The sequence below is a fragment of the Tachypleus tridentatus genome, chromosome 7 (assembly GCF_004210375.1).
Source record: "Tachypleus tridentatus isolate NWPU-2018 chromosome 7, ASM421037v1, whole genome shotgun sequence".
NCBI lineage: Eukaryota > Metazoa > Arthropoda > Merostomata > Xiphosura > Limulidae > Tachypleus > Tachypleus tridentatus.
Genome location: NC_134831.1, coordinates 137,304,162 through 137,316,427, shown reverse-complemented (window position 1 = coordinate 137,316,427; position 12,266 = coordinate 137,304,162). Strand labels below are relative to the sequence as shown.

The window sequence follows — 12,266 nt, the reverse complement described above, 5'->3', positions numbered from 1 at the left end:
ATGATTTCTAATATCAACACTAGAAATAGAAAACTAGTAATAATCTTTGATAATATCAACACCAAAACCAGAAAACTATTCATAATCATGTCTACTGTCATCACAAAAAATAGGAAAATAAATGACAGTCATGCGTGATATCAACACCAAAACCAGAAAACTACTGATAATCTGTTCTAATATCAACACTACAAGGAGAAACTAGTGATAATCATATGAACACTACAACCAGAACACTGTTGAAAATGATTTCTAATATCAACATCATAACCAAAAAACTAGTGATAATAATATAATTTCTGATATTAAAACTACAACCAGAAAACTATTGAAAATCATTTCTAATATCAACACCACAACGATAAAACTATTTATAACCATTTCTAATATGATCATCACTGTCATAAAACTAGTGATACTCGTTTCTAATATAAACAGCACTACCAGAAACCTAGTAATAATCATTTCTACTAGCAACACCACAACCAGAAAACTAGTGATAATCATGTCTAATGTCGACACAAAAATCAGATATTAGTGACCGTCAGTCGTATTATCAACACAACAACAATAAAAATATAGATAATCACTTCTAATATCAACACCACAACCAGAATAAAGTAATAATCTTTTATAATGTCGCAACATAACCAGAAAACTTCTGATAATCATTTCTAATATCAACACCACAACCAGAAAACTAGTGATAATATTTTGTAATGTCAACACCATATTTCAACACAACAACCAGAGAGAGCTATTTACAATCATTCATAATATCAACACCACAATCAGAAAACTATTAACAATCATTTCTAATATCAACACTACAACAAGAAAACTAGTGATAATCATTTCTAATATTAACACTACAACAAGAAAACTAGTGATAATTATTTCTAATATTAACACTACAACAAGAAAACTAGTGATAATTATTTCTAATATCAACACTACAACAAGAAAACTAGTGATAATCATTTCTAATATCAACACAACAACCAGGAAAATAGTGATAATCATTTCTAATATCAACACTAGAACTAGATAACAGCTCATAGTGATGCGTAACATTGACGAAAGTAACTAATGAATAGCGAAATTAAAGGAAATTTGAAATTTTTTTAATTTTTTAATTCACGCAGAATAATGGAATTTTAACATCTAAAGAGCAAAGGTATGGTTCTTTGTTTTCTAGACGGTTTGTTAAAACTTTTACGTAAGTATTATAAATGTAATTCATATGAATGATAGGAACTCGTGCACAATTAAGTTGTTCATCAAACTAAACTTTATTCTACTTCCAGAAATAAACACATTTATAGCAAAATCAGTAGTATACGTTATCTGCGTACAGATAAGTTTGTGTGCGATATTCCTCTTGCTCGTTGTCTTCCTGGAAAACCCAGTCTTGACACTTATTCTGCCTTTGAATATATGTTTATATTTTTATGTTGTAACGTCAAAATTGCATATGGGTATCTTCACAATAAATTATATTTTTGATATTTCCAATAGTCGATTAAATTAGGCGAAAAGAAGTTAAGATGTAGCCAGTACTTAAATTATTTATTACCCAAACTCGAAATTTGTAACGACACAGACTCTAAATTTAACATCACTGACCTTTGTTTGAATTAATTATTCTAAATGTTACGTATTATAGTACCTTGTGTGATACCAAATTTATTACGTCTTTTATGAAGACTTTCAACCCTCAGTTTCCCGACTTGTTTGTACACCGTTCACTTCCGGTAGGGTCCATATATTGAATTATATAAACTGAGGACTTTTACAATTTTGCTGGTTACAGCATTCAGTGTTAAGAACTGGCCAAAATATTATATGAAGGGCTCGTATTTCTCTATAAAGCACATACAAATCCAGAAGTAATTAGTGAGGTTCATTAGAATATTAAAGATATTTAGTACATATTTCTTTTTAGAGTGTGTAAGTGATGTGCTGTTAGGAATATTTTACCCAACAAAGTCGTTAACCCTGGAAAAAACGTGATATATGAATAGTTAAGAAAGATGTATTTAGAAATTTAATGTTGGTACACGGACCCCATCATTAATTCCAAGATTAAAATTTATTTCTGATAATAAATTCATATTATTAAATAAAACGATGTCTTAAAGCATAACAACGCACTGTTAGGAAGGAATGTAGTTCGATTATTAATGTGATTAAAGAATAGATTACTTGACTTGATATACATGTTTGATCAGTTTCAGTATCTGTTTTAAAACACTGAATGTCAAATAATTATTGAGATATGATATAGACATTTGTCAAACAGGCGATGCGGCCAGGCATGGCCAGATGGTTAAGGTATTCGACGCGCAACCTGAGGGTCGCGGGTTCGAGTCCCCGTCACACCAAACATGCTCGCTCTTTCAGCCGTGGGAGCGTTATAATGTGACGGTTAGTCCCACTATTCGTTGGTAAAAGAATAGCCCAACTTTTGGCGATGGGGGTGATGGCTAACTTTCTTTCCTGAAGTTTTACACCTCTAAGGTAGGGACGACTAACGCAGGTAGTCCTAGTGTAGCTCCGCAAAAAAGTTCAAAACAAACCAAACAACCGATGAGAAAGATAAAATTTGATTTACAAAATAGTGAAGTAGAAAACATATCAATATCTGCTAATATCCATCAAAAAAAAAAATCAGTGATAATGTGCCAGACACTCCTTGAAGTCTGTGTAAGATAGTACAATACGAGACTTTGCTAGCTAAAATAACATTAAACAATGACAAATTGTTTATCTTTCATTACGAGCGATTCTTGAGAGTGGCATATCTATACGCACGCACACACACGTACATGTATGCAAATTAAAATATGTGTATGAACATATAGAATATTATTACAGGACATTCACTTTGCAATCTGCAAGTCGTGGGTTCAAATCACCGTTACCGAACATGTCCACCCTTTCAACCATGGGGCGTTATAATTAATCAGTCAATCTCACTATTCGTTCGTAAAAGAGTAGCCCATGAATTGGCACTGAATGATGATGAGTAGTTGCCCTCTCTCTAGTCTGTCACTATTAAATTAGAAACGGCTAGCGCAGATAACCCTCGAGTAGCTTTGTGCGAAATTCAAAACAAACCACCTAGCCTTTAAAGTAAAAATAAGATTAACTAATGTTTTTTTACTCAGTGTTATCTTACTTTGTAGCCTTGTCAGATATCAAGAGTAGTGTCATTATATTAACTTATAGCACTGCTGTACTGAAAGAGAAACAGTTTTACAGAGATACTTATATTTTAGTAGAAGTTTGTGTTTTATTTTATGGAAAGATAACAACGATCCATCTGTCCACTTTGAATAATTGAACCCTGTATTTTAGCGTTCTACGCCTTCGAACTTTTCGCTGATCAACCGTGAGACTATAGTTAGCGTTTTACTTTGTTTTAATATTCTAGGTTGATCTACTGTGGTACTTAATTAAAATAAGCAAATTGTAGAGAGGAATTTTCTTTGTTATTTAGCAAGAAAACTTACTTTTAAAGCAAGAAAACGTATAATCACGTTAATTAGAGTTGTTTATTTTTTCGTACCTTATATACATAATAGGCTAAACTGCCAGGTCAGTGACCCCTCAGGCATAAGTGTTCCTAATTATGAACTGTGAAGGAAAGAGAAATTTATCAGTAGGTAGCATCAGTAGTCTAAACAGACTACTATTTATCAGTAGGTAGCATCAGTAGGCTAAACAGACTACTATTTATCAGTAGGTAGCATCAGTAGGCTAAACAGACTACTATTTATCAGTAGGTAGCATCAGTAGTCCAAACAGACTACTCTTAATAGTGAGCCGGGTGTGGGCTGCTAGTTAGAATATCGAGCTGTAAATTCGATGGTTCGTAGTTCATGCTTAGTTGTTGCAAATTCGCGCTCTGCATTTTGCTGATACGGGTGCGTTATAAGAGTGACGTTCAAACCCCACTGTTTGATTAAAGTAGTTCAAGAGAATTCGTTGGTTGATGATGAATGGATGTTTTTCCTCAAGCTTATAAGTTTAAAGTTAGGAACAGTAACACCCTTGTGTGAGTACCTGAAAACTAACAAACACTTAAATAAAAAGCAGGACTGACTATCACTCTTTTAACGCAAAAACAGTTTAAAGTGTGAAGGGTGTTAAAAGCACTATATCTGGAATCCAAAACTTTCGAATTGTTATTCCAGCATGTTAAATACTAGCTCACGCCAGGCACTTTAAGTGTAGTATTATGAATTTAAGTGTAAGGATCACTGGTTGAAGCTTAAAAAGCTTTGGTTAGTCTTTGATCAGTCTCTAATGAATTAAAGGATTGCAGTACACTAAGTCATTATAAAATAATTGGAATGGGTGGTTATAATGGCCAGTTTTCTAGCTTCAGCCGGTCTGGAGTCTACAAAACCTCTTATAATTATGAAACATTATGATATGATGTACAGAAAACAGATTCAAACTACGAAAGATTGTTTGTTTTTGAATTGGCAGGGGCCAAGTACGAAAGAAAGGAACCTGTTTAACATGGGTCTGAGCAATGAATATAAAAGACAGGAGTTCAACGAAAGAGAAGGAAGATCGAAAAATCAAACAGAAGCGAAAGAAGAAAGTAATATGCTCCCAGTAAAAAACAAAATTGAATTCTAAATCTATGTGTTACTGGTTACCAGTAGTAAACAAATATTAGCTATGTTTACGTTAGTACAAGTCAATTACAGACAGGAATCAGGTTAATTAAATAAAGTTGATTAACATAAGAAGGGAAAGCGAATTACGAGCGTAACACGACCATATCATATGGCACTGTCTTGTGTTGCGGAATCAACCATAGAAATATTGAAATGTGAACTTGAAAATAGAATGTAATGGTTAAATATCCAACTTTAAAATAATGTTTTCATGTCATTTTAGTGCAATTTCGCTGAACTTATATATATATTTCCACGTGTTTATCTTAGCTGGGTTTGAATTATCAAGGGATTCTTAAGTTACCACTTTTGTTGCTTTTCCTTCCACAGAATTTTATAAAACTTATAATCTACAGGTGGAAGGAAAAGTAACAAAAGTGATAACTTAAGAATCCCTTGATAATTCAAACCCAGCTAAGATAAACACATGGAAATATATATATATATATAATGTAACAACTTTGTCTGCGCCTATCGCCATTGTTGATTTACTACTTTCTGAACTTATGAAATCTTTCTACTCTTTGTCCTGACACAAATAACCTATTACTCCAATATCTGATCTTGCAAATAAATTTTATGACATAAAAATTATACTTCATATATATCTATATATCTATATAATCAACTTACCGTCGCCGATATCAAATCGTCACACACTTTCTGGGCTGTACGAATAGGATTAGGGTTCATGGGTACAAATACCGCGTATAGTGTAACACCTGGTGGCAGGATATGAGGTTCGTAGATTATATCCTCAATCACTTGATACAAATATGCAATATTATCACCGTTATTGAGTACTGCACCAACCTTGAAAATTTTGGAGTTCTCGTAGGCAGCAGCAACGCCACCTACAAAGCCATCGTGCTGCTGGGCGGAGAACAAAATACAAAAAACGATAGTTTGCAGCGCCATCTGGACGCCATACTGAAGAGCCGGTTTCTTTTTCCAGTGAAAGATTCCCGACTTGACAGCATGTGGCATTCTTGGACTGACCACGAGAATACAGAAACACCGTCATAAAAATATTCCAGTTCTGGAACTTTCAGACACGATCATCATTAGCTGTAAGATAAATATACCTCTGTATCAAAAATTATTCAAAGTAACTGACATGTATTCTTATAAAATCTTCTCCAAAAGCAAAATATATAAACATAAAAATGTACTCTTCTGGCAAAATACAACTTTGTTTAAGATTTTTCCCCTCTTTTTGATATTATTTAAAACATTAGTCCAGAGTGATTTTTATTTTGTCACATGCGTGTTTTACTAGCATTAGCGCCCTAGTGTCACACTTGGGAAATTATCACGAATCCAATCTCATTCTATATTCTATACTTGATGATGACGACTATTATCTTAAAATAATCAATATGAAAGACGAAGAGTTATCATCGCAGCAAAGCTAGAATAATATCTGTCAGTGGATCCATTCTAAACCTCGAGGTGACTCGAGTACTGGGGAAGATACATGTTGAAAGAAACCCTTAAGGATGATAGCCACAGTTTAAGAGAAACATTTGAGTTATTAGCGGTCTTAGAGTCATGTGTGTAAGTATGTTAATAAATATATATATCTATACAGATGTAAATGCTCCTTACACGTAATTAATACTTTAAATCTTTGTAAAGGTTTCACAAACAGATAATAAACATTGTAACTGCTCCTACAAAGTGCTAGTGGTAACAAAATTAGTTAAAAGTTGGTACGTTGCATATAAAATGTCAAAGACTGCTATAGAAAAAAAACAAATTTAACATCTGAGTACGTTTATTACGAATTAGAAACTAAATGTTAAATGACTACAACAACACAGTTTGTTCATTGACCACACGTCGGAAGAATAAACCAAATACAAGGCGTTGATTTAATCCTAATCTTATGTTAAATCTGTGTCAGTGATGCACAGTGTCACACATTGAATATTAACATCCTTAGAAAGGGAGTTTTAGAAAACTGGTACACTACATCTTCATCTAAGTCTAAATGTTACTCGCAGAAATAGCACTAAATGAATAGAGTCTTCCAAAATTAGGATAAATAAATTGACGAATATTAACAATGGCATTTTCTAGGGCCAGCATTGTCGCTATATTACGAAGCTTAAACTCACAAGCGAGTTATAACCTATTTTTATATCGTTTTCAATATAATGGCAAATTTATGATAGTGAAAGTATAAAAGTGCTTGAGCTTATATGAAACTAAAACTGTTTAAAAAGTTGGTTTATTTATTTCTATGCATATATATTTATTCATTAACGTACGATCCCTCTGTCGGTCCGTGCCACGTTTATGAACTTACAATGCTAGAATACGGGGCTTGTTTCCTGCAGCGGACAAATTGCAGATACGCTATTGCGTAGCATTGTGTTAAAATAAAGAAACAAATAACAATTTATGCATTCAGAGAACATCATAAAGATATGTATATAGCTTTACTTTAAAATATTGTATTATTTGTTATATTATTGAAACACATGATTAATTTGAAATGCCCCCTGCTGGGACAACGGTTAGTCTACAGATATACAACGTTAAAATCAGGAGTTCGATTCCCCTCGGTGAACATATCAGATAGTCCGATCGTTGTGGCTTTGCTAAAAGAAAACACACACAGACACACATAATTCGAAATAATTTAGAATAAAATTGAAAATAGTATATCACGTAAAACAATTTTGAAATAAAATGAGCTTCTATATCTTTGAGTTAATTTAAAACCGGGCAAGATATCTACAATCTTTAGTAATAAAAATTCGACACCAGTTTAATAAGCATCACTGTAAAATTACTAAGCCTACATTAAATAGTATCATAATTCTTTACAATTGGAACTTTGCGTTACGAAACTACAGGACGGCTATTATTATGACAAAAGTCGTATTTCCTCATCCAAAGACTGCCAGAAGCAGTTAATGTGATAATCTATAATCCGAGCTGCAGTAATTGGAAAGTTTTAATGCATATTCTATTGCAAGTTGCTATTTATTTGATCCACCTTTTACGTAAATTGTTATCAATTGACGTCACGGGCTTTTCTTTAGTTTTGCTTTTGTTGTTACTTTAACTGCACGTATTAACGTACTTTCAAAGCTAATATCTGAGCAGTTATCCAATTTAATCTAAAAAATTATATATGCTTTAGTTTGTTATTACTTTGTTCATGCCTTTTGTACGTTAAGACAGACTTAGTTTTTTATTGTTTCTGTGTGTGCTGTAGATCTCATATGCATGTTTTGTTATTAAGCAAAGCCTTGTGCTCAGCATATCTGTATTTATCACAAAATATTGATAGGGAAAAATCGATATTGCCTTAGTATAGTTGAAATACATACGATTTGTTTAGAACCAAAATATTTTTCTGCTTTTTCGATAAAAGCACACCAACTATCAACTGAATATTTGTTTGTTTCAAGTAAAGCACAAAGCTATAAAACTGGCTATCCGTTCTCTGCCCACTGCTGTTTCTAGTGTTTTACGTTCGCAGGCTACTACTGTGGTACTAGGACGGACATCAGTTAAACACATAATTCCGGTATATGAGAGTTATTTCTATATATTATTAGCCTGACAAAATTGACAAAGGTTTTGGATGAAAGTTGTTGTTGTTGTTTTTTTTCAGTCTTATAAGCTTAAAACATGTTCTTTCCTTTTGCACAAATCTATATATTTTCTGTCTACCGCAGTGATTTGCATCCCGGTTTTAGTGTTCTACGTTCTTGAACTTACATAAATAAGATGCATAACATGTGTTATTCATTCCCTAGTCTGCACGTTAGAATAAAATAAAGCTTACACGATTTCATAAGTACAAGTTCTGTACAGCAGATCAGACTACCAACAAATGGACACAATATAACTGTAGGTCTTAAAATTTTTGTTATTTAAAGGTCGCTTCACTGATTTGGTGTACATTTGACTCTTAGGTATCATTAACTACGCAGATCAAGTTCGACCAATTTTGATTAGGCAGATCCTGGAACATCTGAGATAATTATATGTAGAATATGCGCTTCCAAGTATCGTTTTACAGTTCTACAAAAACAAAACTAGTAGATTTAAGCACTTCCTTATATCTAGAGAATTCTGTTCATTCAGAGAACCTGGAAACTTCCGTCAGTCTTGAAATATATAATGTATTAAAGCTGACTGTAAAACGTCACGTGCCCAGGCAGGTGTGGCGTCTCTTCACATTCACTGTAGAATAAGAGTGGTTACACTCTCGATAGTGGTTTAATTAGTGTATTATAACGCTTAATAGTAAGTCTGATAAGCGAGGCATGTAATTTAATAAACATGTTTTTAAGAGCTGTTAATTTAAATACTTTGTAATTTAACTGCCACTAAGCTATGAGGTCAAATCTTTAATTAAGTAAATGTATATTTTAATGTCAACGGAATGTTTTTGTGATGAAATTATAATTTTAGAACATCCGAATGTTTATACTCAGATATTTAATGAAAATAGTTACTAATCATTACGTAGTCACTTAAGCCTTTTAGAACGAACTACATCGGTTACTAATTAGTCATTATTCAGTTACTATGTTTTATAAAAAAAATATAGTTATTTATTATCAGCGAACAAGAAGGCTAGAGGTTTGATTTGTTTTGAATTTCGTGCAAAGCTACACGAGGGCTATCTGAACTGGCCGCTTCTAATTTAGCAGTGTAACAGTATATAGAAGGCAACTATTCATCATCACCCACCGCCAACTCTTGGACTATACTTTTACCAACGAATAGTGGAATTGACCGTCACTTATGTCACAGCTACGGCTGAAAGAAGCCTGTTTGGTGTGACGGTGATTCGAATCCCCAACCGTCAGATTGCTAGTAGAGCGCCCTAACCACCTAGCCATGTAAGGCCCCAACAGTAAGAGTAACCAATTGATGAAACGATGCACTTTAATCATAAGTAAAATTGTTTGAACAGTGTGTTTCACTATCCGTTAAAGAACGTATGTTTTAGTCCTAATCTACGTAGGAAGCTCGATCCAATCAGAAGTTAATATCGGTATTTATTAGTGGATCAAATGATAATATTCAACTTATTTTTTTACTTTATATATGTTATTTTACAATAAACACTAAATTTAAAAAAAAACTTTAAGTTTTGTTTCTCTCATTGAATATAAAATAAAAGCAGAAAAATAACTATATAATTGTTTTGTTTGTTTGTTTTGAATTTCGCGCAAAGCTACACGAGGGATATCTACACTAGCCGTCCCTATTTTAACAGTGTGAGACTCGAGGAAAGGCAGCTAGTCACCACTGCCAACCGCCAACTATTGGGCTACTCTTTTACCAACTAATAGAGGGATTGACCGTCAGATTATAACGCACCCACGGTTGAAAGGGCGAGCATGCTTGGTGTGATGGAGATTCGAATCCGCGGCCCTCAGAATAACTATATAAAACAAAGTAGTTACTTATGATAAAATAACGTTCATGTTAATGTTCACAAAAAATACCGAATGCCTCCAAGAAACAACAGATCCGACTAATTGACAAATTTCTATTGTTTTCATCACATATCAAAATAAGCGATTAATAAGCAAGAAATGAAAATCATGAAAAATAAATACCTAATAAATATTACCAATTTTCATGAGAAAAAAACAACTACTCTTGTTTGTTTGTTGAGCACAAAGCTACACAACGGGCAAACTGTGTTGTGACCGCCGTAGATATCGAATTTTTTAAGCGTTATATATCCACATATATATCGGTTAATAATTGGGCGACCCAGAATAAGCCAATAAATAAAAATAAAATGAAATTAACACATGTGCCAACAATTCAAGTGAAAATGCTATTGTTTCTTGCTACAAAGCTAAATAGAGGGCCATCTGCACAAGGTCAACCGCAGAGAATCAAATCAGGGATTTCGTTTTTGCGTCGTAAGTCCATAGACTTACCACTTCCACATCGAGAAACTGAATGGAATGGAAAAGTGAAACCAAAAGATATTCCAAGCAACACTAGCAACTAGTTGCCAAGCAACTATTCAAATCAACTAAACGGTACTGTCAATTTGAATAGCATAATAAAATTCTTTTAGCGCTTTAGGGTTTTAGTGCAATTTAAAAATACTACACCCTTCCATGACACCAACATACATGACCCTGTTATGCGCAGGTTAATTAAATTAAAGTGTTTTAAGGAGTTGGTGCAAAATTTCCAAATATCGACTGAAAAGTGAGGCTTATGAAAAACAAATTTCTTTGCTACCTTTTGTCCTGATTTTAAAAACGTTTTATAAATATCTAATGCAAGTGGTCTGTATCAAACACCTATATATTAGCAAATTAGATAAACCAGTCTTTTGCTCTGGACGAGTATATAACCACTTGCCAGTTCCCTTGAACGTCTGATAGTTGGCTATTAATTTGGCTCATACATGTAAAAGTGTTTTCATTTCTCAGACAAAGGAATAATTGAAGTTGATCAAGATGAAGTATTGTTTAAGTATCAATACTGAGGATCAGGTGTGGCCTATTTCTAGTAGTTAGCTCAATTTTGACCTAAAGTGTGCTATAAGATTGACAGTCAAATCCCGCCAGTGGACTAATTACAGTCCTTAAGTCTTATATCTTAAATATCTGATACAACGTTCTTAAATAAAGTTTAGCAAAAGTTTGAATGTTTTTGCTTGTTTATTTCGAATTTTGCGCAAAATTACACAAGGGATATTTGCAACAGCCGTCCTTAATTTAGAAGTGAAAGACTAGAGGGAAGGCAGCTAGTCATCACCACCAACCGCCACATTTTGGGCTACTGTTACCAACAAATAGTGAAACTGACTGTCATATTATAACGCCTTCATGGTTGAAAAGGCGACCATGTTTGTTGTGACGGAGATTCGAACCCACGACCTGCAGATTGCGAGTCAAGCTCACTAACCATCTGGCCATTTAATTATAGAATATTGTTTAGTTATGAAATATTACAACTTTTTTAGATATAAAATACACGTCTTCCTTTAAAGATATATAGATGCATGTTATACGTAGCATCTTTACAAATTAAGAAAAACAATACAACAAAGCAAACTGTGTCCAAGGGTGCAGAAGGTAAATGAGTATAAATTGTATGAAATATCTTCTATAACTGTTGGTGTTTTATAGAATATAATACATGCGCTCTGTCCACTTTTAGGAATCAAACTCCGGAACTGAGTGATGTACGTCCCTAAACTTACCGTCGACCCTCCAAAGGAATTTCAAATTACATATGAATGATGAAAATTAATTATCATTACTGATTCTATGGTTTCATAATTCAGTTGTTGCTTATCAAAGTCTCTAAGTTATGATTTTTTTTTAAGTTGATGATATCATAACCTAAACTGTCGCGCCCTGATGGTCAACACGTAACCTTTAGTACATTTCACATTGTCAACATGTTAACCGTTAGTACATTTCACATTGTCAACATGTTAACCGTTAGTACATTTCACCCAAGCGAAAATTCCTATAATACTGTTGTTGATTGCCACACTGTCAGCTTGCATTCCGCAAATTCTTTACTTTTATTTCCACACGCCTTGACTGGAAAACG

General features: G+C 33.4%; 1 pseudogene across 1 annotated transcript in view; it reads right to left on the bottom strand.

The window, feature by feature from the left end:
- Positions 1 to 12,266, bottom strand: part of LOC143257818 (glutamate [NMDA] receptor subunit 1-like) — a 212,548-nt pseudogene that overhangs the window by 101,952 nt on the left and 98,330 nt on the right. The window contains exon 2 of the transcript XR_013032002.1: positions 5,328 to 5,762. The product of XR_013032002.1 is annotated as a glutamate [NMDA] receptor subunit 1-like (transcript). The remainder of the gene's footprint in view (positions 1 to 5,327; positions 5,763 to 12,266) is intronic.